This window comes from Sorex araneus, chromosome 7 (assembly GCF_027595985.1).
Source record: "Sorex araneus isolate mSorAra2 chromosome 7, mSorAra2.pri, whole genome shotgun sequence".
NCBI lineage: Eukaryota > Metazoa > Chordata > Mammalia > Eulipotyphla > Soricidae > Sorex > Sorex araneus.
Genome location: NC_073308.1, coordinates 31433611 through 31455450, shown reverse-complemented (window position 1 = coordinate 31455450; position 21840 = coordinate 31433611). Strand labels below are relative to the sequence as shown.

The window sequence follows — 21840 nt, the reverse complement described above, 5'->3', positions numbered from 1 at the left end:
GGGGGGGCGGAGCGCGGCGCGCGGGGCCCGGCGGGGCGGAGGACGCGGCCCGGCTGCGCGCGCTGCGCGGTGCGGCCCCGAGCCGGGCCTCGGGCGGGGCTGGGCGCTCGGGCGGGCTGCGGGTGCCCCGCCGCCGGGCTGGCCTTCTCGGGCCTCGGGTGATGAAGGCCCGGGCCGGATGCGAGACGGGGACGAACGTGCCCTCTCCGTGCTCTGCACCCCCCCAAATGCCGCGTATTTCATCTTTTGAGATGGACGCTGACTTTTTGTTCCCTCTTCTGCCTCTTTTCTCATGCAACATCGCCGCCGCTGTTAGCAGCCACGGTGATGAAAATGCCCCGAGGTTTGCTCGCCGCCAGCTCTGCCGGTCCCGAAAAGGCAGAGCTGCTCGGGGCAAACGTGTCAGGAATGAAATTGGCGGCGGAGACCCCCTCCTCCCGCCCGCCCCACCCTTCAACACCCTCCCCCCCCCCCCCATCTGCCTCTCTGGCCCAGCCTGCCGAGTGAAATTCACTTTCCGAGTGAAATTGCACCCTGAAAGGCAAGAAGCCCAAATGCCAAATTTTGTGTTTACGGTGTGAAAGGGGAAGAGCAATCCTGATTTCTCCACAACACTGAATCGGAGGAAATCAGCGCAAGTCCTGGTGTTTCAGATGTCAGAATTTGATGTTAGAATTGAATGATCCCAACGCCCGCCCCATCCCAGCCTTTTTAGGAAGCGGGGGGGGGGGGGGATTGAAGAGAAGCGATTTTGCCCTTGTTATTGGTATCACTGAAGGACCCCAGAGCGGAACTTGCCCCCTGGGGCCACGAATGCATTCTTTAGTGGCCTCAAGAGGGGTGGCTGAGTTCCCAACATCAGCACCGCCCCTACGTGGACCTGCGTGCCACACCTGGGTGTGAGAGTTGGGCGTTTGTAGGTGCTCATTGAAACCTTACTGGTCTACGATAGATCCTGTTGATGACTTAGCCATTGGTTGGGACCGTTTTGTCTGTTTTTGTTTCCCTTTTAGCAAAATTTTCCAATACAGAACATTAGTGTGAACGTTGGTTGTTTTTTTTTTTAATTTTTTATGGGGGTGGGAGGGGCATTATTTCCAAAATCCAGAATCTGACTGATGCTGGCATTTATTTGAAGCATGGGGTAGCAGCCAGTGAAGAGTGTGGAGCAGTTGCTTGTCTGTGCATATTTGAGACTCTGGGTTTGAGTCCCAGCACTGCTTACCCCGTTCCTCACTGTATTTCCTCCTTCCACACGCACCAGAGTAGTGATCAGTCCAAAATAATGAAAAGTGGTGGGGCTGTCTTCATTTATTTTGAGTTTTAGGCCACACCCAACATCGTACATGTCTTATTCCCGTCTCTTGGTGGGGCTGCTGATGACTTGGGGTACCGCAGACCAAACTCAGGTCTACTACATGCAAGGCAAGCACTTTGCAGTACTGTCTCTCTGGTCTCAAGTGACGTAAGTCTTTAAAAAAACTATTGTGGGGAGAATATTTTGTCTAGATTCTGGTGTGGATGAGGAAGGAGGTGGTTAGAACTGTAAAGGGGTTGAGAATGGGAGATCTTTGTAGCAACAAAACAAGAGATCTCTGTGCTCTCATGGGCTTACTCTTTCCTCCTTTCAGTTAGCCCCGAAGTGTTGTAATTCCCTTCCTGGAAGGCATTTATTCTTAACAGTGAAAGACGCTGCAAAACAGTCATTCTGTCGCATCCTCAGCTGGCTGAAAAGAGGGTTTGTTGTTACAAAACTCTGGGACAAGTAGCTTTTATACCCCCAGAAGCTTTAAGCCATCTCATTACAATATTCCGGAGCTACAGTCAACTGTCATTCCGATGCTCATCGATTTGCTCCAGTGGGCACCAGTAACATCTCCATTGTGAGATTTGTTACTGTTTTTGGGCTATCAAATATGCCACAGGTAGCTTGCCAGACTCTGCTGTGCGGGCGAGATACTCTTGGTAGCTTGCTGGGCTCTCTGAGAGGGGCGGAGGAATCGAACCTGAGTTGGCCTCGTGCAAGGCAAACGCCCTGCCACTGTGCTATTGCTCCAGCACCTCACCACCACCTGAACGACACTTTTGCTTAAACAGTAACAATAGGTCTCATTCCCCTGACCCTGAAAGAGCCTCCAATCATTGGAAAAAATGAGTAAGGAGAGGCTGCTAAAATCTCAGGGCTGAGTGTAATAGAGACATTACTGGTACTCGCTCCAGTAAATCGACGAACAACGGGATGACAGTGATACAGTGACACACCTTTGCCGGTCAGGGCCTGTTCCTGGAGCAGCCTCTGCAAGGGCCCTCCAAACACAAGACAGTGGGGTCCCTGTTGATGCAGGGAGAGAGCTGGCCAGTGCCCTGCAGGGCAGAGGAGCTCCGCTGGCCCGTCAGGTCCTTTTAGTGTGGAGTGTTTGATTATCATGTAAAGCTTTTTCCACTGTTCCTCTAGTTGCCCCTATATAGCTCTCCTTTGCCCTCTTACCAGTTTTTGTGCCATTTTACCTTTTTTTCGCTCAGCTATTGGGAAGGGGCCATTATTTTCTCAACAAACCTTAAACAAGACAACAGGGAATGTGCCATTTTCATTTTGAATCTCCAAAGTCCATTTTGTAGCTTTGTACATGGCAATTGAACACATAAATAATTCTGGGGTGGATAATAATCATAAATAATTTTTATTTATCAAATTTTATCACTGTATCACTGTCATCATGTTGTTCGTCGATTTACTCGAGCAAGCATCAGTAACATCTCCATTCATCCCAGCCCTGAGATGTTTAGCAGCCTCTCCTTACTCGTCTCTCCCAACAATTGGAGGCTCTTTCAGGGTCAGGGGAATGAGACCTATCATTACTGTTTTTGGCATATCCAATACGCCATGGGTAGCTGCCCCGGCTCTGCCTATGTGGACGGGATATTCTTGGTAGCTTGCTGGGCTCTCTGAGAGGTCCGTCTGTACATATATATGTATATAAAAATCAAATTTTATAATTATAAAAAATTAAAATAAAATGAAAGTGAAATGAATGAGTCCATGGTGCTTTATTCTCAAGTACATATTCTTAAATTTTAGACAAAAATGTTCCACATGAATGTTTAACTTTCTGTACAAAATACAGATTTGGGAATATTGACTATTAATTAGTGCCAAGTATTTTTTAAAAAGTGATAATAATACTAAATCTGAAGTCATAAAATTGTATTCATTGAATAACACTTGGCTATTTTGTTGACAAGACAGTTGCATACGTTATCAAATTCTCTGATCCAAGCCCCTGAATTGCTGCCTCTAATTGACTTTAAGTGTTATCTTTCAATGAATTATGAATGTATCATGCTGTTAGTGGAGAAATTAGTGCTGGAGTCTCAGAGCTCCTCACATATTTCTTGTCCTTATACTGCCTGTTTTACACAGTTCCTGATTTATGTATTTGATGTTTTTCAAATAGCCGAATGGTGTGTTATGACATGTCAGGCTCCGTGTAGAGTACATTTTCACTATCAATTCTTATGATTGAGAGCAAATGTTACATGCCCCTAAGGTTGCCTACAGGGAATCTTTGTTTCATTTAATCGGACATCCAATAGCACACTTTGTTTCACAGAGCCCATCTTCGATGGTTCTTTGGGGAATTATAACCATTTCTATTTGCAGCCCAGCAGTCCCTGCTGACCCCCGGGTGCGGGGGAGCTGCCGTGGCCCGTTACCTTTTTGTTTTGTTTTTGTGTTCTTGGACAAGCTATAGGTGGGCTCTTTATGAAACATGCTATTTTGTCTCTCCCTCCACCCTTTCGATCATTCTGACGAACTGGAGGTCTGGCTTCTCCTCCCACCCTCGCTCCGTGGTTAGGATGAACGCGATGGTCCTGTGTTTCCTGAGCACTTGTTCTTTAAGGGGTCAGCCCATCTCCCCCCTCTTCAGCCCTCAGGCCTCCTCTCTGCACGATACCTCCCTGTGTGGCTCCTTCCATCCTTCTTTCCTTCCTCCCAACCTTCCCCTTGTTTGGGCCTTGTGCTCAAGGGTCAGAATCAGTGGCACTCGGCCTGCGACAGTGCCTGCCCCATGCATTCCTCAGCCCACTTAGCTTGCTGTCTCTCACCCGTATGATTGTGCTTTTATTCTGTCCCCTGGAGGCTCACGGCTTCCGGCTCTCTGTATCAGTCAGGCACGTACAACCAAACTCATCAAAAAAAGGGATTTTTCTCTTGGTTCCAGAAGCCAGGTGACCCTGCCTCATTTACTAAAACAAATATACTCCAGTCAGTATATTAAAAAATTTTGTTTTTGTTTTAAGGTCACACACCGTGGTGCTCACAGGTTGCTCCCAGCAGTGTTTGGCGGAACATGTTGAACCCTCCACATGCACTAACCCTTTGAGTGACCACCTCAGTCCCAGCTGGCCCCTTTGTTCCTTTGTTTACTATTTAATCATTCCCTTTGTAGAGTTTCTTGCCTGTTTTTTTTTTCCCCATTTGGACTACACACAGTATCAGGGACCACTTCCAGCTTGGACTTGGGGGTCACTTCTGGTGATGCTCGGTGAATCCGGCAATATCAAGTGGCTGAATCTGGACCTGCAGCATGCAAAGGATATGCTCCAGCCCTGAGCTATCTCCCCTGCCCTTCCTAGTTTCTGTTCTATTTATTTATTTTCAAAATTTTTCAATGTAATTTTATTTTTTAAGTCTTTTTGAACATTGATTTTTTTTTCATGAATCACCATGAGATACAGTTACAGACTTACAGACTTTTGTGTTTACGTTTCAGTCATGCAATGATCAAGTACCCATCTCTCCACTAGTGCTCATTTTCCACCACCAGTGTTTCCAGTATCCCTCCTACCAACCATCCCATACCCCTCCACCCCTATTTTCTGTTTTGAAAGCATACCTAGGGATGGAGATGATATAGGTAAGGTACCTTGTACACGGCTGACTTGTGTTCCATTGATCTTCAGTGCCACATATATTTCCGAGTACCACCAGGAGTGATCTCTGAGCTTGGAGCCAAGAGTAAGCTCGAAGTACTGCTGAGTGTGCCCAGCACCCCTCCTCCCCCCACCAAAAAAAAAAAATTAAAATACTGCTAATTTGAGAACCTTAGCACAACCCCTAATTCTTTCCCTACTGCTCCTGTACCAAGTCACAAGGCCTTCCTACTTATCTGTGTCTCACTGTGTTCTAGTTAAGTTCATTATCATTTCCCCCCTCATATCTACAAGTTGGACAGAAGAGTTCATCAATGTCCATAAAAAAAAATCATAGAACTTTGTACCAGGGCCCCCTGGCTGAGTGCTGGAGTCACAGTATTCAGACTTGGCTTCCACTGTTGGTTCTGACAAAAATACCTCTCATCTTCTTGGAGTGGAGTTATACCCTGCTGAAGCCTCAGCCTATATAGACATCACATCCTCTGCCAGGCTGTCTCTCACCATTCACGGGACTCATTGCTTCCCTGTTCTCTACACGCTGGGCTGGAGAGACCCCTCACTGCTGCCATAACCTCCACTGTGCCATGATCTCTAAACTTGCCCTTTCCTAGTATATACTTTTCTGTTGCGATTTTTCTTTTTCTTTTTCTTTTTGGATCACACCCACCAATACACAGGTTACTCCTGGCTCATGCACTCAGGAATTACTCCTGACGGTGCTCGGGGGACCATATGGGGTGCTGGGAATCGAACTTGGGTCAGCCGTGTGCAAGGCAAATGCCCTACCCGCTGTGCTATCGCTCCATCCCCCTGTTGAGAAGATTTTTGCCAGATTGTGTGGCCTGTAAGGGGAAAAATGATCTGATCTTCATGTGGTTGTTGAGGCCAGAGAGTTAAGGTGCTTACCTTGCACATAGCCCACCCTGTTCAGTGCCCGAAATGCATGGTGGCCCACTCTAGTTCAGTCCCAGACATCACGTGGTCCTCCAAGCTTCACTGGGTGTGGATCAAAACCAAAAAGAAAAGAAAAGAAATGATTGTTGAAGTGAGTAGATGAGTGGATAGTGGCAGCAAAGCCCTACATCTGTGTTGAATAGTAAAGAAACAGTGCAAATGCATTTCCCCTAGTTTTTTATGGTTAAGGATCAGTGTTGGGTTTACCAACACATTAGTCACTTCCAGGCGGCTGCTCTAAAATGCAACCTCCTGAGATAAGGTAACTGTAATTTTATTTGGCAATCTATGTACGAAGTTCCCCCTTAACAGTCATTGAATTAATGATAAGTGCTGTGTATGGCCGGGCTGCATTTCAGATGAAGCAAGTTTATGTTGACAGTGAAGCGCACTCTTGTTAACCCTGGACAATCATTCCAATTATAAAGTACAACGCACACAACCATGTCACATAAAAAATCCAGACTAATTATTTCTAGCCCCTTTGTTATGCAAGTATTAGAAATGAAACATCTTATGTATATTCATTGCTATCGGTATAATCCTCAGAAAGAACATTGCCCAGAAATGGGTAAGAATAATGCACTTCCATTTTTTCCCCTCATTACGAGAAATGGATTAATAGCATGCTTTTGGAGCAAAATGAGCGGCTGCTGTTTGGGTTTCCCACACCTAACACAGTTGTAAAGGGTTCTCCATTAGGGCCCCAAATGCAGTGTACAAATCAGAGTGCTGTTCTCTGCCCTCTCAGTGCTGCCTCAGGGAGGAAAGCTTGTCCAGTGTTCCATGACTAGAATGAAAGGCATACTGAGTTTCAGGTCAAATATCCATGACATTGACATGTATGACTAGTCTACTGAGTATGATCCATGTTAATATATCCCCACTGGTGGGCACAGTGCTCCGCTTCAGTGATCAACACAACACACACACACGCCCTTTAGGTTTGCTGCAGGTATAAGTGCATGCAGCTTTGAAATGCTGTGGAATGTGAATCTTCTGCCTGCAATTAAACTGGAATATTTCGGGGTGAATTGTCACGTTTATACAATTCTCCACCCCTTTCCTTTTTGTCATTGTTGCAATGATGAGGGGCTGACACACGCTTGGTTGCCGTGCATGTACAGGCGTGATTGCGGTGTGCTGGAGATGACACTCTGTTGTGGCCATGTGGCAGACATGTCAGGATAACACGTGGTTTGTGGGGTGGAGTCTGGGATTGAATTCACACGTGCAAGGCAGATGCTCTCCCACTGAGACTTCTGGGCTCTAGTGATTGGTTTTGGACCACGTCCAGTGGTGCTCAGCTTCCTCCTGGCTCTGTGCTCAGGGACCAGTCCTGGTGATGATTGGAGGACCATGTATGGTGCCACATTTGACCAGGGTTGGTTGGGATGTAAGACAAGCACTTGAACCCCTCTCTCTGTGGCTCGATCAGGTCAGTGCCTCTCTGGCCCCATCCAATAATTTTTTAGTGAATGATGCCAAGGCCTGACATGTAGGAGCACACACTCTACCCTGCTGTTACATTCTTTGCCCATGTATGTGTAATTCTATACAGTGTCCATCAAAACCATTTTCTCTGACTGATGGTGCATTTCATAGCATTGTTAGCTAAACCTGCTTGGAGTATCTTGCGAGGTCAGTGTGAATAAGAAAATCAAAACATGTCTGACTAAGCACTGAAAAATAATAGCCCTAAGTAGGTACAGACAGTAATGTGGGTATTCTGAATGGAGAGATATATTTTGTCTTCTTAGTGGGGAGAAGTCTTGTGATTGAAGTAGAATTTGAATTGAGTATTCAAAATACTAATTTTTATAAGTGCTGTAAGTGGAAACATTTTAAGAAAGGGGAAGGTTTGAGCAAGAGACTTTATGGAGAGTATCAGGTTGTTTCAGGCTGTAAGAGACCAAAATCTGCTAATACTGTTTGCTTAGAGTGAGAGCATGGGTCTTCTTGAGAGCCATGGGCTGGACACTGTACCCTGGAGCCCTGGATGGTGGGCTCGTAACACTGGGCATTAGCACATTAGATACTCGGGCTGTATATGAGACTGGGGTACTAGATTCAAATACACAGTGTAGGGATCCATCAGCCACTGCTACCAAATACTGAATATTAATCTATTTCATAATGTTTAGATTTAGAAAATTAATGAATTTACTAATTTTACTTTTTTGCATATAAATAACAAAGTTTATTATCAAGAAACTTTAGTATATCTTTAAAAAGTTTCAGTTTTCAAATTCTAAAAGATGACAATCTATGACAGGACATATAGACAAGGAGATATATTTAATATCTATTTTATATTTAATATCTATATTTAAAGTCCATAATTCAAAGTATTAATTGTAATCTTTGTGCCTTTTAGAAATAGCAGGAAATTTACTCCACTAACTCATGAATATACCATAAAGACTCACAGCAAACTCAGCTATATAATTTTTTTTTTTTTTGCTTTTTGGGTCACACCCAGCGATGCTCAGGGGTTACTCCTGGCTTTGAACTCAGGAATTACTCCTGGCGGTGCTTGGGGGACCATATGGGATGCCGGGGATTGAACCCAGGTCGGCCGCGTGCAAGGCAAACGCCCTACCCGCTGTGCTATCGCTCCGGCCCCTCAGCTATATAATTTATAGAAATCAATTCTGAGTTTCTTGTCCATATGTATGCACTATAAACAGAAAGCACAAATTCCTATTCCCAGGGTTTTTTTAAAATTTATTATTCTTTAAAAGGTATCTCAAGCATCTTTTTAAAAGCGTGAACTACAAATATGCTATATCCTTAAGAAAAAAGGAAATATGAGATAGTTACCCAGTATTGCCAAACGTGGTTATATAACTAACCAAAGGAAACTGAGGAGCACTCTGCTAAGAGTCTTAGTGTAGCAGTCTCCTCCTACTATGCTACCCACCAAACGTGTATCCCATTGCTTTGGAGACTAGACTTTCATCTTTTTTTGGCGTTTGTCTGTCAGAAACAACCTGATAGTTACTAGTAGAAGCTTTGTATGCTGTAGGGAGAGGTCTCATGGTAGAGATCCTGGGGGTACTTCCACACTGAATTGGTGTACCTAAGGTTTTTGTTGGTGGTGTAGAGGCTAGAGATGGAGATGATAAAGTACACCTGTCACCATTTTCCATCACACTTTTGTCAGTGCACAGTTTTGTACCAATCATAATGGACTCTCCAAAAATCCTCCCATCCTTACTTAAAGCTTTCCGGGCCTGCAATTTAGATTGGTAATGAATATACATCCAATTTCCTATATTAAACATCACATGTTTTAAGATATTTCCATATTGTGCAAATTGTAGTAATATATAGGAAGCGGATGCTTGAGGAACCCCAAATACAGTGACCCAAGTATCATCCAGGTGATCTTCCAAAGTCAGAGAATCTACTTGAGTAAAAAAAGGACCCAACTGGGCAGGAAATAATGTTGTCTTCCATGGTTGACCAATATTTGCTGGGCTAAACATACTTTGTCCTGTGCCAGGATTAGTTGTAGTAACGCCAACAAGAGGACTCTGCATCACTAAAATATTTGCCTGTCTTTCTTTTTCTTTTTGGGTCACACTCAGTGATGTACAGGGGTTACTACTGGCTCTGCACTCAGGAATCAACTTCTGGCGGTGCTCAGGGGACCATATGGGATGCTGGGAATCGAACCTGGGTTGCCTGTGTGCAAGGCAAACACCCTGCCCACTGGTCTATCGCTCCAGCCCCTTTGCCTGTCTTCTTGAAGTTAAAGATGTTGATCCAAGTCCTGGGCTGGAAATGTCATCATATATACTTCTGACTGGTGGAGCTCCACTTTTATCTTTATAAGCTGGTACAATGGGTTGTGGTGGACCCACCTGCAAGTAAAGATGATCTCATTTCCATTGTTCCAATTGAAGGACCACTAATTGGAGTGGAGTCACTGGAGCTGGCAAATCTCCCATTAAAAATTCAGGCAAGAACTGAGTGTTAACTCCTGACTTTGGAGAAGTGGGGGAGCCCAGCATCATTGGTTCAGATCCTAACAAAAGCGCCTGGAGTTTCACGGCGAACGCTGCCATCTCGGCGACCAGGAAAAGTCCCAGTTTTCAAAAACACTAATTTTATTATTAACGTGACTTAATTTATAATCCATATACTGTGACTATTTTAATAACTTTTTCAATTGTTGATGATTTTCACAGTGATTATGAAAATGGTGAATGTAGTAGAGACAAGGCACCAGCCTCTCAAACACAGCGGGGATATATTGGGACACCAGGGCACTGCACGGTGGGCACTGGGCCCTGGACTGAGCGGACTGTGTCCTTAGGGTGGGTTGGCTTCGAAGCTTTGGAGGGAGCCCAGATCTCTCCAGGACCTCTAGTGCCTCCCCTTAATCACTCCCAGGCTCGCTTCAGCTGCTGGGCTGCTACAGTTTCAGGCCTCAGATTCAGAAGAGGAGGAGGATGAGTTTTTTTGCACCTCTGAAATGCATTAGCTATTTCCAACACACAGAAAAACAGATGGAACAAATCTGAGTACTGTTTCTACCCAGTTTAAGGAAGAACTTTAAAGCCATAGTTGTAACTCTGTACTTTCAACCCCAAGGACATTTCTTGGCCTGCTAATTCTACCCTCCATTTGGTTTTTATCGTTCCTGAACATCTTGTATATATACTTAAACTTAATTTTCATTTTGTGTGTGCGATGTAGGAGAGCAAACCCAGGACTTCACACATACAAGGCAAGTGCTCTACCACTGAGCTACCTCTCTAAGTCTTTAAACCTTTAATGCATATAAATACCTTTGGACAGTACAATTTATTGTTTTGTTGTTAAATTACATAAATCTTTCTGTTACAAACCTGATGAAACTATTTTTCAGTTTTGATAGACATTTAGGCTATTGGTCAATGCCTAACCATTGGATAACCTTCATAAATATTTTTTGTTTTGCTTTTGGTCACACCCAGAAGGTGCTCTGGGCTTACTCCTGGCTCTGTGGTCAGGTATCACTCCGAAAAGGACTTGAGATATCACGTGGTGTGCCAGAGATGGAACCCAGGACAGCTGTGTGTGAGGCACTATTGCTATGGCCCTTCTGATTTTACAAATAAAAGAAGTGAGAATCTCAAATGATAAATTATCTAGTTGCCTAGGAAATGGTGGTGCTAGAACTGGAAATTTATAATCTGTTTAAAGCCTCTGAGCTTAAAGACATCTCAAATAAATTCAATTAAGTAAATGAATTCTTCCCTTTTTCCTGAAATTGCCCTGTGTTCAGTGCAGTCACCAACTTTCATTCATGCTTTTCTCATCACTTGTTTCATTTTGGGAGGCTCCTATTGCAAATCTAACCTGGTTGAGGTCATTGTCACTTAATGTATAAATTACTGTAAAACACTCTTAAATTATAATTGCTACCTCGTCTCTTCCTCTCTAATTGATTACTAACCCTCTTGTCAAAATTATAGTGATAGCACACCATATTTAATGTCATTTTCTGGTTCAAAACTCTTCAGAATCACAACTTTACATGCAAGATAAAATAGGGACTCATTAGCTAGACATTCATCGTACTCCCACAGTTTGACCCCTGAAATACCTTCCTAGTCTTAGCTCCTGATGCTCTCTAGGTCAAACACTTTGTGCCAGTCAGATTAATCTCTCCTATCTGCTCCTAAAGTATTTGTGTTAAAGGCATGCTATTTTGTCTCCACAGCAGTTATTGCCTCCCTAGTCCCCAACATTGTTTCACTGTCCATCTCTCCATCTTGGTAAATAAATTCTGACCAATCTGTTTTAGAAATCTTGTCCATCCTGCTCTTATCGACTTATGCAAACTGGCCAGTGAGGTATGAAGGGAAACTCTGCAAAGAAATTCTTCTGAGATAGGTTTTTTTTACTCATATAACAAGTTGAAGGAACTTTGGTTTCTCAGTCCACAGCAGAGGAGAGATGCTGAATGGTGTTGTCACAAAATTCTTTAAATAAAATGATGTAATCTGTTGCTTGATTTTTTTTGAATGGGATTCCAAATACACAACAGGGCTTGAAAAAAATAAGTGCCCATACCTGAAAACAGAACTCTGCATGGGAATGGAAGTTTGACTACAGCCATAAGGAAGAAATTGGTGAATCTTGGTAACAATGATGCTTGAGTTTGGGTGACCGAACAGAACCAGAGATCGAGCCTTGAATAAACTGGGCTACACAAAACTTAAGCTTCTGTTCTTCAAGATTTACAAGTAAAGAGTAAATATATAGGAGAAAATATCTGTGATGTACATAGCTGATGAAAGGTTATTGTTCAGGAAATATAAGAACCATGCAAGTCATAAAGACAATAGGAAACGATTTAAAAAAATCAAAGACAGGAATAATGATTTCAAAAGGAAGAAACATTTAAGACTATTAAAAGTATGAACACTTTCTAAACCTAAATCCTTTATAGTATTAACACAAAGATTATTTTATACCCAACAGATTGTTAAGAAGTAGAAAGGAGAGAAGTCAGCTTGCTTGGTGCATTGTCTAGGAGCTGAGACTGACAGTTCTGCACTGCAGGGGGGTGGCAAGTCCCTGCAACTGCTTTGGAGAACAATCTGGTGCTTCCGGAAAGTTGGAGATAAGCATACAGAACAGCGTCTTACAGTGGGCAGCCTAGCCGTTGTGTGTGTCTACAGACATGTAGAAGAATGTTTCTAATGGTATAGGTTGTAAGAGGGAGGCACATAGTAAAAAAAAAAACCCCTCAAATTCACGAAAAAAATCTGTTGACAAGAGAAAAACAAAATGTGATATGATCCAGCAGTGGGATTTGGCCTAGTGGTGAGAGGGACTGAACTGTAGCTACACTGGTCAAGGAACTTACAAGGACAATATCAGTGAAACTAAGTGAGAGAAGGCATATGTGTAAAACTATTTAAGCGAAAGTCAAAATAGGCAAACAATGTCTTCAAGTGAAAAGAACTGTACTTCAAAAAGTACAAGATACACGAAGGGCACCCATGGTATGAGAATATTTAGCTAAAAATCAGTATTGTGGGGAACTGGAAGATGGTCCAAAATACATGGGTGCATGCTTTGCAAGCACGAGGCACCAGTTCAATACCCAGCACCATACTATCCCCCAAAGACCAGTAGGAGACACCTCCGAGCAATGAAATGAGCCAGGAGTAGCCCTTGAGTGACACTGAGTGTGGTCCCTCACCAAAAAAAGTGAGTACTCTGGGGCCACAGAGATAGTTTAAATGCTAGAGGTCTACCAAGCATGAGTGGGGTCCTCAGCTGGGTCTCCGGTATAGTTTCCCTCCATCACCTGGGGCCCATCACCAAATGTCAGCACTGCCAGGTGTGGATCCTATTAAAATTCAGAATTCAGGGCTGAAGTGATAATACAGGAGTTAAGTAAGTCACCGCCTTACAGGAGGTCAACTCCACTTCAAATCCCTGGAACTGTTATGGTCCTGCCAGGGTGGGTCCCAAAACGGAAGACAAAAATCAAAATTTCCCGGTGGCTTATGTTGTCTAGTGAGAAGCAGGATTTCACAGTGAAGTTATTAAGCATCCTGTTTATTTTTTTTTCTTTTTGGGTCACACTTGGTGATGCACAGGGGTTATTCCTGGCTCTGCACTCAGGTATTACCCCTGGAAGTGTTCAGAGGACCATATGGGATGCTGGGAATTGAATCTGGGTCAGCAGCATGCAAGGCAAACACCCTACCTGCTGTGCTATTGCTCCAGCTCCAAGCATTCTGTATTTAAAAAAATTGTATTAAATACAGTAATACAATTGTATTAAATACAGGAAGAGATACAGTTACAGTTGTTCATAGTTGGGTTTCAGTCATACAGTGTTCCAATACCCATCCAATGTCTCCAGTTTTCCTCTCAGCTGCATGTCCCGAAGCTGAAGCCTGCCTATTCTCTCCTCTCACTCTCTCTCTCTCTCTCTCTCTCTCTCTCTCTCTCTCTCTCACACACACACACACACACACACACACACACACACACACACACACACACACATACCCCTCTCTCATTTTCCTTTTAGGCACTGTGACTTGCAAGACTATTACTGAGAGGGTATCATGTATATCCTATTACCTCCTTTCAGCACTCAATTCTTGTCCAGAGTGATCATTTCTGACTATCATTGTCATAGTGGTCCCTCTCTGTCCTAACTGTACGCCCCTTTCCCTTGGTGGCAAGTTTCCTATTATGGACCAGTCCTCCTGGTTCTTATTTCTACTCTTTGGGTATTATTCATATACTTTTTTTATATCCTGCAAATGAGTACAATCATTCTATGTTTGCCCTGCTTATTAATCAGACATCTTAAAGCCAATTTCTCTGATGTTCTGTTTGGGTCTGGGAGCTGACTCAGGGTCAGTGGCGCATGTCTTGATTGCACAACTATCCAAGTTCAATCCCAGGCACTGCCTGGCCCCTTTAATAGTCACAGAATATGGTCCTGATGCCCCCCCCCCCCCGCACTGAATCCCTAGGTCTGAGCCATTGTCCTGGATGACTGAGTGTTGCCAAAATCTGGGCCTAGAGCCTCTGAGCAGCACTTTGGAGAGACTCCTCCCACCAAAAACATTAGGACTAAACATTGGCATCCTACATAGTCCCCCAAGTACTGCCAGGAGTATTTCCTGAGTGCAGAGCCAGAAGTAACCCCTGAGTACCATCTTGTGTGGCAAAAATAAAGCTGGAGTAGAAGCTTGTGATGGGAAGGCCCTGCGTTGACACCCCCAGTCCCAGATGAGGATGATCCCTGCTGGCTTCAGTACCTTTGGGGATGCCCAGAGGAGGACGCACAACCAAAATATAAGTACAGTAAATACTAGACAACACTGGTCGTTTTCAGTTTTTTTTTTATAATATGTGCTTCCCACTTCTATGAGATGGTATCTCACTGTTATTTTTGATTTTCATTTCTCTGATAATATATGGCAATGAACACTTTTTCATATCTGGACTGGCAATTTGTATATATTCTTCAGAGAAGAATCTGTTCATTTTCTATCCCCATGTCCTGATGGGATTATTGTTTTATTGTTGAGCCTTGTACTTTATATATTTTGGATAATAATCGTTTATCTGATGTATGATGGACTGGAGTGATAGCATAGCAGGTACGGCATTTGCCTTGCACACAGCCAACCGGGTTTGATTCCTCCATCCCTCTCGGAGAGCCCTGCAAGCTACCTAGAGTATCCTGCCCACATGGCAGAGCCTGGAAAGCTCCCCGTGGCATATTTGTTATGCCAAAAACAGCAACAACAAGTCTCACAATGGAGATGTTACTGGTGCCTGCTCGAGCAAATCGATGAACAGCAGGAAGACAGTGCCAAGTGTGATGTATGGTGTGCAAATATTTTCTTCTATTCAGCAGGGTGGTGATAGCACAGCCCGTAGGGTGTTTGCCTTGCACTCGGCCGACCCAGGTTCGATTCCTCTGTCCCTCTCAGAGAGCTCGGGAGTATCCCAACCACATGGCAGAGTCTGGCAAGCTACCCGTGGCATATCCGGTATGCCAAAAACAGTAACAACAAGTCTCACAGTGGATACATCACTGGTGCCCACTCGAGCAAATTGATGAACAACAGGACGACAGTACTACAATGCTACAGTGCAACAGGGTGGTGCAAAAAAAGCAGTTTCTTTCTTCTTTTTTTTATTGAATCACCATGAGAACAGTCACAAAGGTTTCAAGTTTAAGTATCTGTCACACAATGATCAAACACCCATCCCTTCACCAGTGCACACCCTCCACCACCAAGAGCCCCAGTAAACCCCCCCATCCCAGCCCTCCCCCTGCCTTTATGGCAGATGATCTCTATTCCACTCTCTCTCCACTTTGATCACATTCAATTATTTCGACAACAGATCCACCATTATTATTTGGAATTTCCCCCCAATAATCAGATCTGCCCAAAAGACATCATCAGATAATTTGTTTTCTGTTGCTTATTTTGAAGAGCATATGATTTTGGATTTCTGATATTTTAGTAATTAAGTCTGGAGGGATTTCTTCCAAATGCCGCTGGGTTCCAAGATTAGTCTGTGTTCCTCTATGGGATCATGGCTGTTCAGGAGCCAGAGGAGCCATTCATGGGTGGCAACTCAGGGGTTCCTCAGGGCGAGGAGAAGGGCTGGTTCCACCCTCCATCCCATGAGGCCCTGCGTATCTCGCCACTGCAGGCTCGTACCTGGCTGTCCATTAGTCTCTGAAAGATGGTGGCCACCGTGCCATTGGGGGGAAAAGGCAGAAGGGACAACACTTTTCAACTCAGGGTGGCACGGCGCCGTATGCAAGATGTTTCAGTTCAACGAACTCCCATTTGTTTAGTTTTGTTTATGTTATCTTTGTCAATGGAATAAAATCATTAGTGTCACATTCTAGAGAATTATGCCATATTTTCTTCAATCCATTTTATGGATTTTGCTTTAATCGCAAAGTCTTTAATCCACTTTGGATTTACTTTGTGTATGGCGTGAGATAGTGTCATTTTTTCTTTTCTTTTTTGAATGTGGCTATCTAGTTTTCCCAGCACAATTTGTCAAAGAAGCTTTCATTACTCCAAGAAATTCCATATTTTTATTTGTTTTATTTGTTTTGGGGACAGCTGGTAGTGCTCACTTTTACTCCTGACTTTGCTCAGGGGTCACTCCTAGCAGGACTCAGAGGATCATAGGTGGTACCAGGTCAAGTTTGTGCACAAAGCAAGTGGCCTACCTGCTGTACTATCTTTTCAGTCACAGAACTCAATGTTACTGTTGGGTGTTGAGCTATTTCCACTAAACACTGTGACCCACAGCACTCAAGCATTACATTTTCTTTCTGTTCCCTTCATGAGTGTCGTTGTGACCAAGGGCCATACACACTTGGTTGTGGTGCTGGAACACTTTCATTGTGGTTCTCATGCATCTTCAGGTCCCACTGCTTGCCTAGATCACCAATATGCTATCATACATGGCAACCAGAGGTCACACCACTGACCACTGTGGTCACACATCTTTGTTTGCTGTGGTAATACACACCACGCTGTATGCTGGAGACCACACATTCCATTGCAGTGCTGGGAGTCCCAGATGAAAGAATCACTGGGTTGGTGCTCTACACATGTGGGTAGCACTGGGGATTGAAATCATGGACTCTGGCTCGCATGACTCCCATCCTCAACCATTACCTGAATTGAATGATTTTTACCCCCAACAAAGTTGTATTTATACCTTGGAATTTATATATTTCTTTTTAAAATAGGAATAGTTTGGTGGAAGAACTTTAAAAGCAGTGACTGATGCTTTCAGATTACCACATATTAACACACACTGTTAAATTTTATTTTTAGTTAAAACCACCTACACATGCATGAATAAAATATTTTACCATTCCCTGTCATTGTTCTTGCAATTTCACATATTAGAACCTGTTTACACATCTCATTAGTCTTATCTCCTTTATCTGAGCCACTCAGCAAGATGAAATATGAATGTGTTTCTTCATATATTTGGTCAGGAAATCTTCAGCCCCCTTGGGACGCTTAGAGATTAGTTTTGGTTCAGTTGCTCCAGGTTCTATTCCTTTATACAATCTCTATCTCATTCCGCCAAGGAAAAGAGAGACGGTAAAAGCTGTTTTTAGTCAGATAGACGGTACCAGAAATGTATTTTAACTAAAAATTATTTTTGACCCACACCTGGCACTGTACAGGGCCACTCCTGGCCCTAGCTTGGGGGTTTGCTCCTGGCAGCGATTGGAGAAACTAGCAGTGGCTGGCAGCATTTGATCCCACACCTACCACTGATTCTTATCTTTAAATATTTCTAATGATTAAATATTACTATTCCATAATAATATTCAGATAATTATTAGGTAATCATTCTAATTATTAAATATTCACTAAATATTTCTAATGATTCTAATGATTTTTTTTTTCTTTTTGGGTCACACCCAGCAATGCACAGGGGTTGTTCCTGGCTCATGCACTCAGGAACTACTGGCAGTGCTCGGGGGACCATATGACCATATGGGATGCTGGGATTCAAACCCGGGTCGGCCGCGTGCAAGGCAAATGCCCTACCTGCTGTGCTATCACTATAGCCTCTAATGATGTCTTTAATAATCTAAAGATATTTTTTTCTTTAAGTGTTTTTAATGCTCCCTTAAATGCAGTATTATAGGGGTAGGGTCGCATGCTTCGCAGTTGGAGTTGTAGATTCAATCACTGGCACCACAAGTTCCTCCAAGACCACCTACAAGTACTCCGAGTGTCAGTGGGTGTGGACCAAAACCCCAAACCTAAGAATTAAAACAAGCAAAAAATCAAAGTATTGTATTTTAATCTCCAAAAACTCTTATGAAGTAAATTAAGTAGGAATTAATTTATCCTCTATAGAAAGATCAGAGAACTAAGATTTTGCAGAGAAATCACTGATAATTATTTTAGTTACTACTTATTTCTTTATATATTTTGTATGAGAGCTCTCCCTACTTACTCAAGTTTGGGCTATACAAACGAGTCCTTCAGATCTTCAGTGAGAATGCTTGTGGGCACGTAGGTCACTGCCTTTCTTGTAGAATTGTAGATCAAGACAGATCTTAGCGACTAAGCACCAGACAGGACACCAGGGCAAGTTTGGCAACATATAGCACCCCTTTGAGGGGGCTGACTAAACCTTAGTTTTGTTTTGTTTTTAAATTTTTTATTAGTGAATCACCGTGAGGTACAGTTATAGATTTGCAAACTTTTGTGTTTGCGTTTCAGTCATACAATGGTCTAGTATCCATTCCTCCACCAGTGCCCATTTTCCACCACCAATGGTGCCAGTATTCCTCCCAACAACCCCACCTCGTCCCCTCCACCCCACCCTGCCTCTGTGGCAGGCCATTCCCTTTTGCTCTCTCTCTCTCCTTTTGGCAAACCTTTGTTTTGAACTTCCTGCACCCTTTTTGGATGTGCACTATAACCTTTCTTTCTTCTTTTTTGATGGTGGAGCATGGGTGGGGTAGGGGATGTTTCAACCATGACTGTGCTCAGGGGCCACTCCTGGCTCTGTATTCAGGGGTTGCTCCTAATGGTGTTCAGAGGAACATACATGGTGCTGAGGATTAAACCAGTATCGTTCAAAAGCAAAGCAAGTGCTTCACCTCTGTGCTATCTCTCTGGAACTTCTTTCTTCTTCTTGCAGGCATCAGACCACATGCATGTGGTTTGAAAGCTCTCCTGCTGTCTCATTCAATAAATATCTTACCCATCTAATGATTTCTTGGCATCTGCTGCTCAGCAGGGCCAAATTAACACAGGAGTACTGAGAAAACACATGTTAAAATGGGGATTTGTGACTAGCTTGTTCACTTTCGGGGAGCTAGGAGGCTAAGAGGTAGGTGGTGGGACACAAATAGTCCTGGATCAAATTTGAAAGGCTAATTACTTATTATTCTATCAGTAGTAGCTAAGAAAACATCCCAAACCACGAATTTATTTTCCTTCCTGGTAGTTCAAAGACTAGAGAAAAAGTTAAAAAAATCCTCTGATACAAAATATTAGAAATAAAAAACACAACCTAAGCCTTTAGAGGAATGTGATGAGAGATCTTACATTAGTAATCCATGCTCAACTTTTGATTGACATAGCATATTAGTATTTTTATTACTATTATCATTACTAGTATTACTATTACTACTACAACTACTAAAAAACATTTTACTTATATTGTGTCCTCTGATTTTATTTATTTTCTTTTTGAGTTCCCAATGAATCCCTTCTCCCAGTGATAAGAGTGTAGACTTTTGGTGACTTACATGAATGTTGATATTAATAATCTGCCTTCCATTTATCTTTGAGTTCCTATAACTGGAATTTTATTAACTTTGTCTTTCACAAGCACCATATGTTCATCTGTCACTGTACTCCCAGAAGACTTAATCCTCAAGTATGTGAGGCATTCTTTGGGAGTCTATTTAGATGCATGTGTTGCACTAAGACTTTGAAAATTATTATGTTAGATCTTTCCTTTTAGTGTTGTGTGTTGGGCAGGCGAGGGTTGAGGGAGGGGGGCGGGGAGGATTGGGCCACACCTGGCAGTGCTCAGAGACAATCTTGAGCTCAGTGCTAGAAGGTTGTTCAGAAGACCACGTGGGGCTGGGGACTGAACCTTAGCACTGGTGTTCTGTGTTTTAATGCTGGATACTCTTCCTTCCTCTGGAAAACTTTAGCAAAATGTCTTACAATGATACACTGTTGACTTGGGATCTGTAATAAGTAAATTATATGCTCCCTACTTTTTTTTTCCATTCTTGCCGTGGGGTGAATTCAATGCATTAATCTTTTAGATTAAAAAAGCTGATCATTTAGAGTCAACATTAAACACAAATTAGTTTATATCTAAACTAATAGAGAACCTCAAAGTTACTTAAAACATGTGATGTTTTCATCTGCATTTGATTTTAGAAGAACTCTTGGAAATAGAGGAATAGAAGCAGGAGCAGGGAAATAGCTACAGGCAAAAATGTCTAGGCTGCGAGGTTTCTAAGTCACAGTTTTATGAAGCAGCCTCTGGGAGGCAGTAAGGTGCAGAGGCTGAGGGTGGTTTCCTGTTGACTTCAAATTCACTCAAACTCTTTGCTAGCTAAGACCTGTGCCTTGGTTTATCTGGGAAATAGGTATAATAGCTACCTCTTCCCCATAGGGTCTTATGAGGATTAAATGAGATACGTCCTGCAGAGCACTTTCAATTGTGTCTGGGTGCAATAAGTTTTCAATAAAAGTTAGCTTTATTATTATGGAATGGACTGGCTGTTTTTGTAGGCTCTCCATCATTAGAGGAATTTAACCAGAGGTAGAATAATATAAACTGGTAGGAATTTGTAGGTAAGATTTAATCATTGGGTAGTCTCTTCAACTCTTGAGATTCTCTATCATGTTTGTTTCCAGTGAATATCAGGTTACCTTTCATATACAGCAATTGTGGCTTTAGTCTGTACATTTTGCTTTATTCATAGTTATTCAATTCCAGTGATATGATCTCTTGTAGCACTTTACAGAGTAATAGAAAGTAACAGCTTTATCTGTGCCTATATATTGACCTCATGGAACAAATAACCTATAGATACCATAGACCTAAACAGAGAGACAATTCAGGAATAACACAAAGGAGCATTTAAAAAATAACTTAGAATATTTCTTATTTGATGGCAAACATTTTAAAATGGTCACAGCATCCATTGTTGGCAAAAAATATACGTGAAAAATTGACATAGCTCATTGTTATTGGGAGTGTAAAGAGCAAACAGTGTGAAAAGAATTCTGACAATATCTACTGTAATCTGAAATATAACTGTTTTAAACAATTTTTTTATAAAGATAAGACATCACTTTAAATGCCACTTTGAAGTCTTTATTGTATCATTAATTGTGGTGCCAAACATGCATAAAATCTCATTGTCTATCAATAGGCAATAATTAAATGTAATCCATTCTTATTATGAAATATTATGTGACTATTTAAAAGAATTATTTAAATTTTTGTCCATTGATTTAGGTGAATAGGAGAATTTCAACATTATATTTCTGCTATCATCTGATAATTCAAACAGCAAGCAATATACTTCTAGATAATCATTGAATATTTTTCCCCTTTTTATTGAATTGAATTTGAAATAGTAACAAAGTTCATGATTGGGTTTCAGTCATGCAATGTTCCAACACCTGTCCCCTCACCTATGTATATTTCCCATCACCAATGTCCCCGTTTTCCTCCTGTCACTCCCACCCTAGTCTGCCTCTATGCAAACACTTTTATTCTTTTTTTTTTTTTTTACTTTTTGGGTCACACCTGGCCATGCACAGGGGTTACTCCTGGCTCTGCATTCAGGAATTACTCCTGGCAGTGCTCAGGGAACCATATGGGATTCTGGGAATCGAACCTGGGTCGGCCCTG

At 42.6% G+C, this 21840-nt stretch overlaps 1 pseudogene; it reads right to left on the bottom strand.

Moving 5' to 3' along the window:
- Positions 1 to 8807: 8807 nt before the first annotated feature.
- LOC101551489 (nucleoporin NUP35-like) lies at positions 8808 to 9965 on the bottom strand (annotated as a pseudogene).
- Positions 9966 to 21840: the final 11875 nt, after the last annotated feature.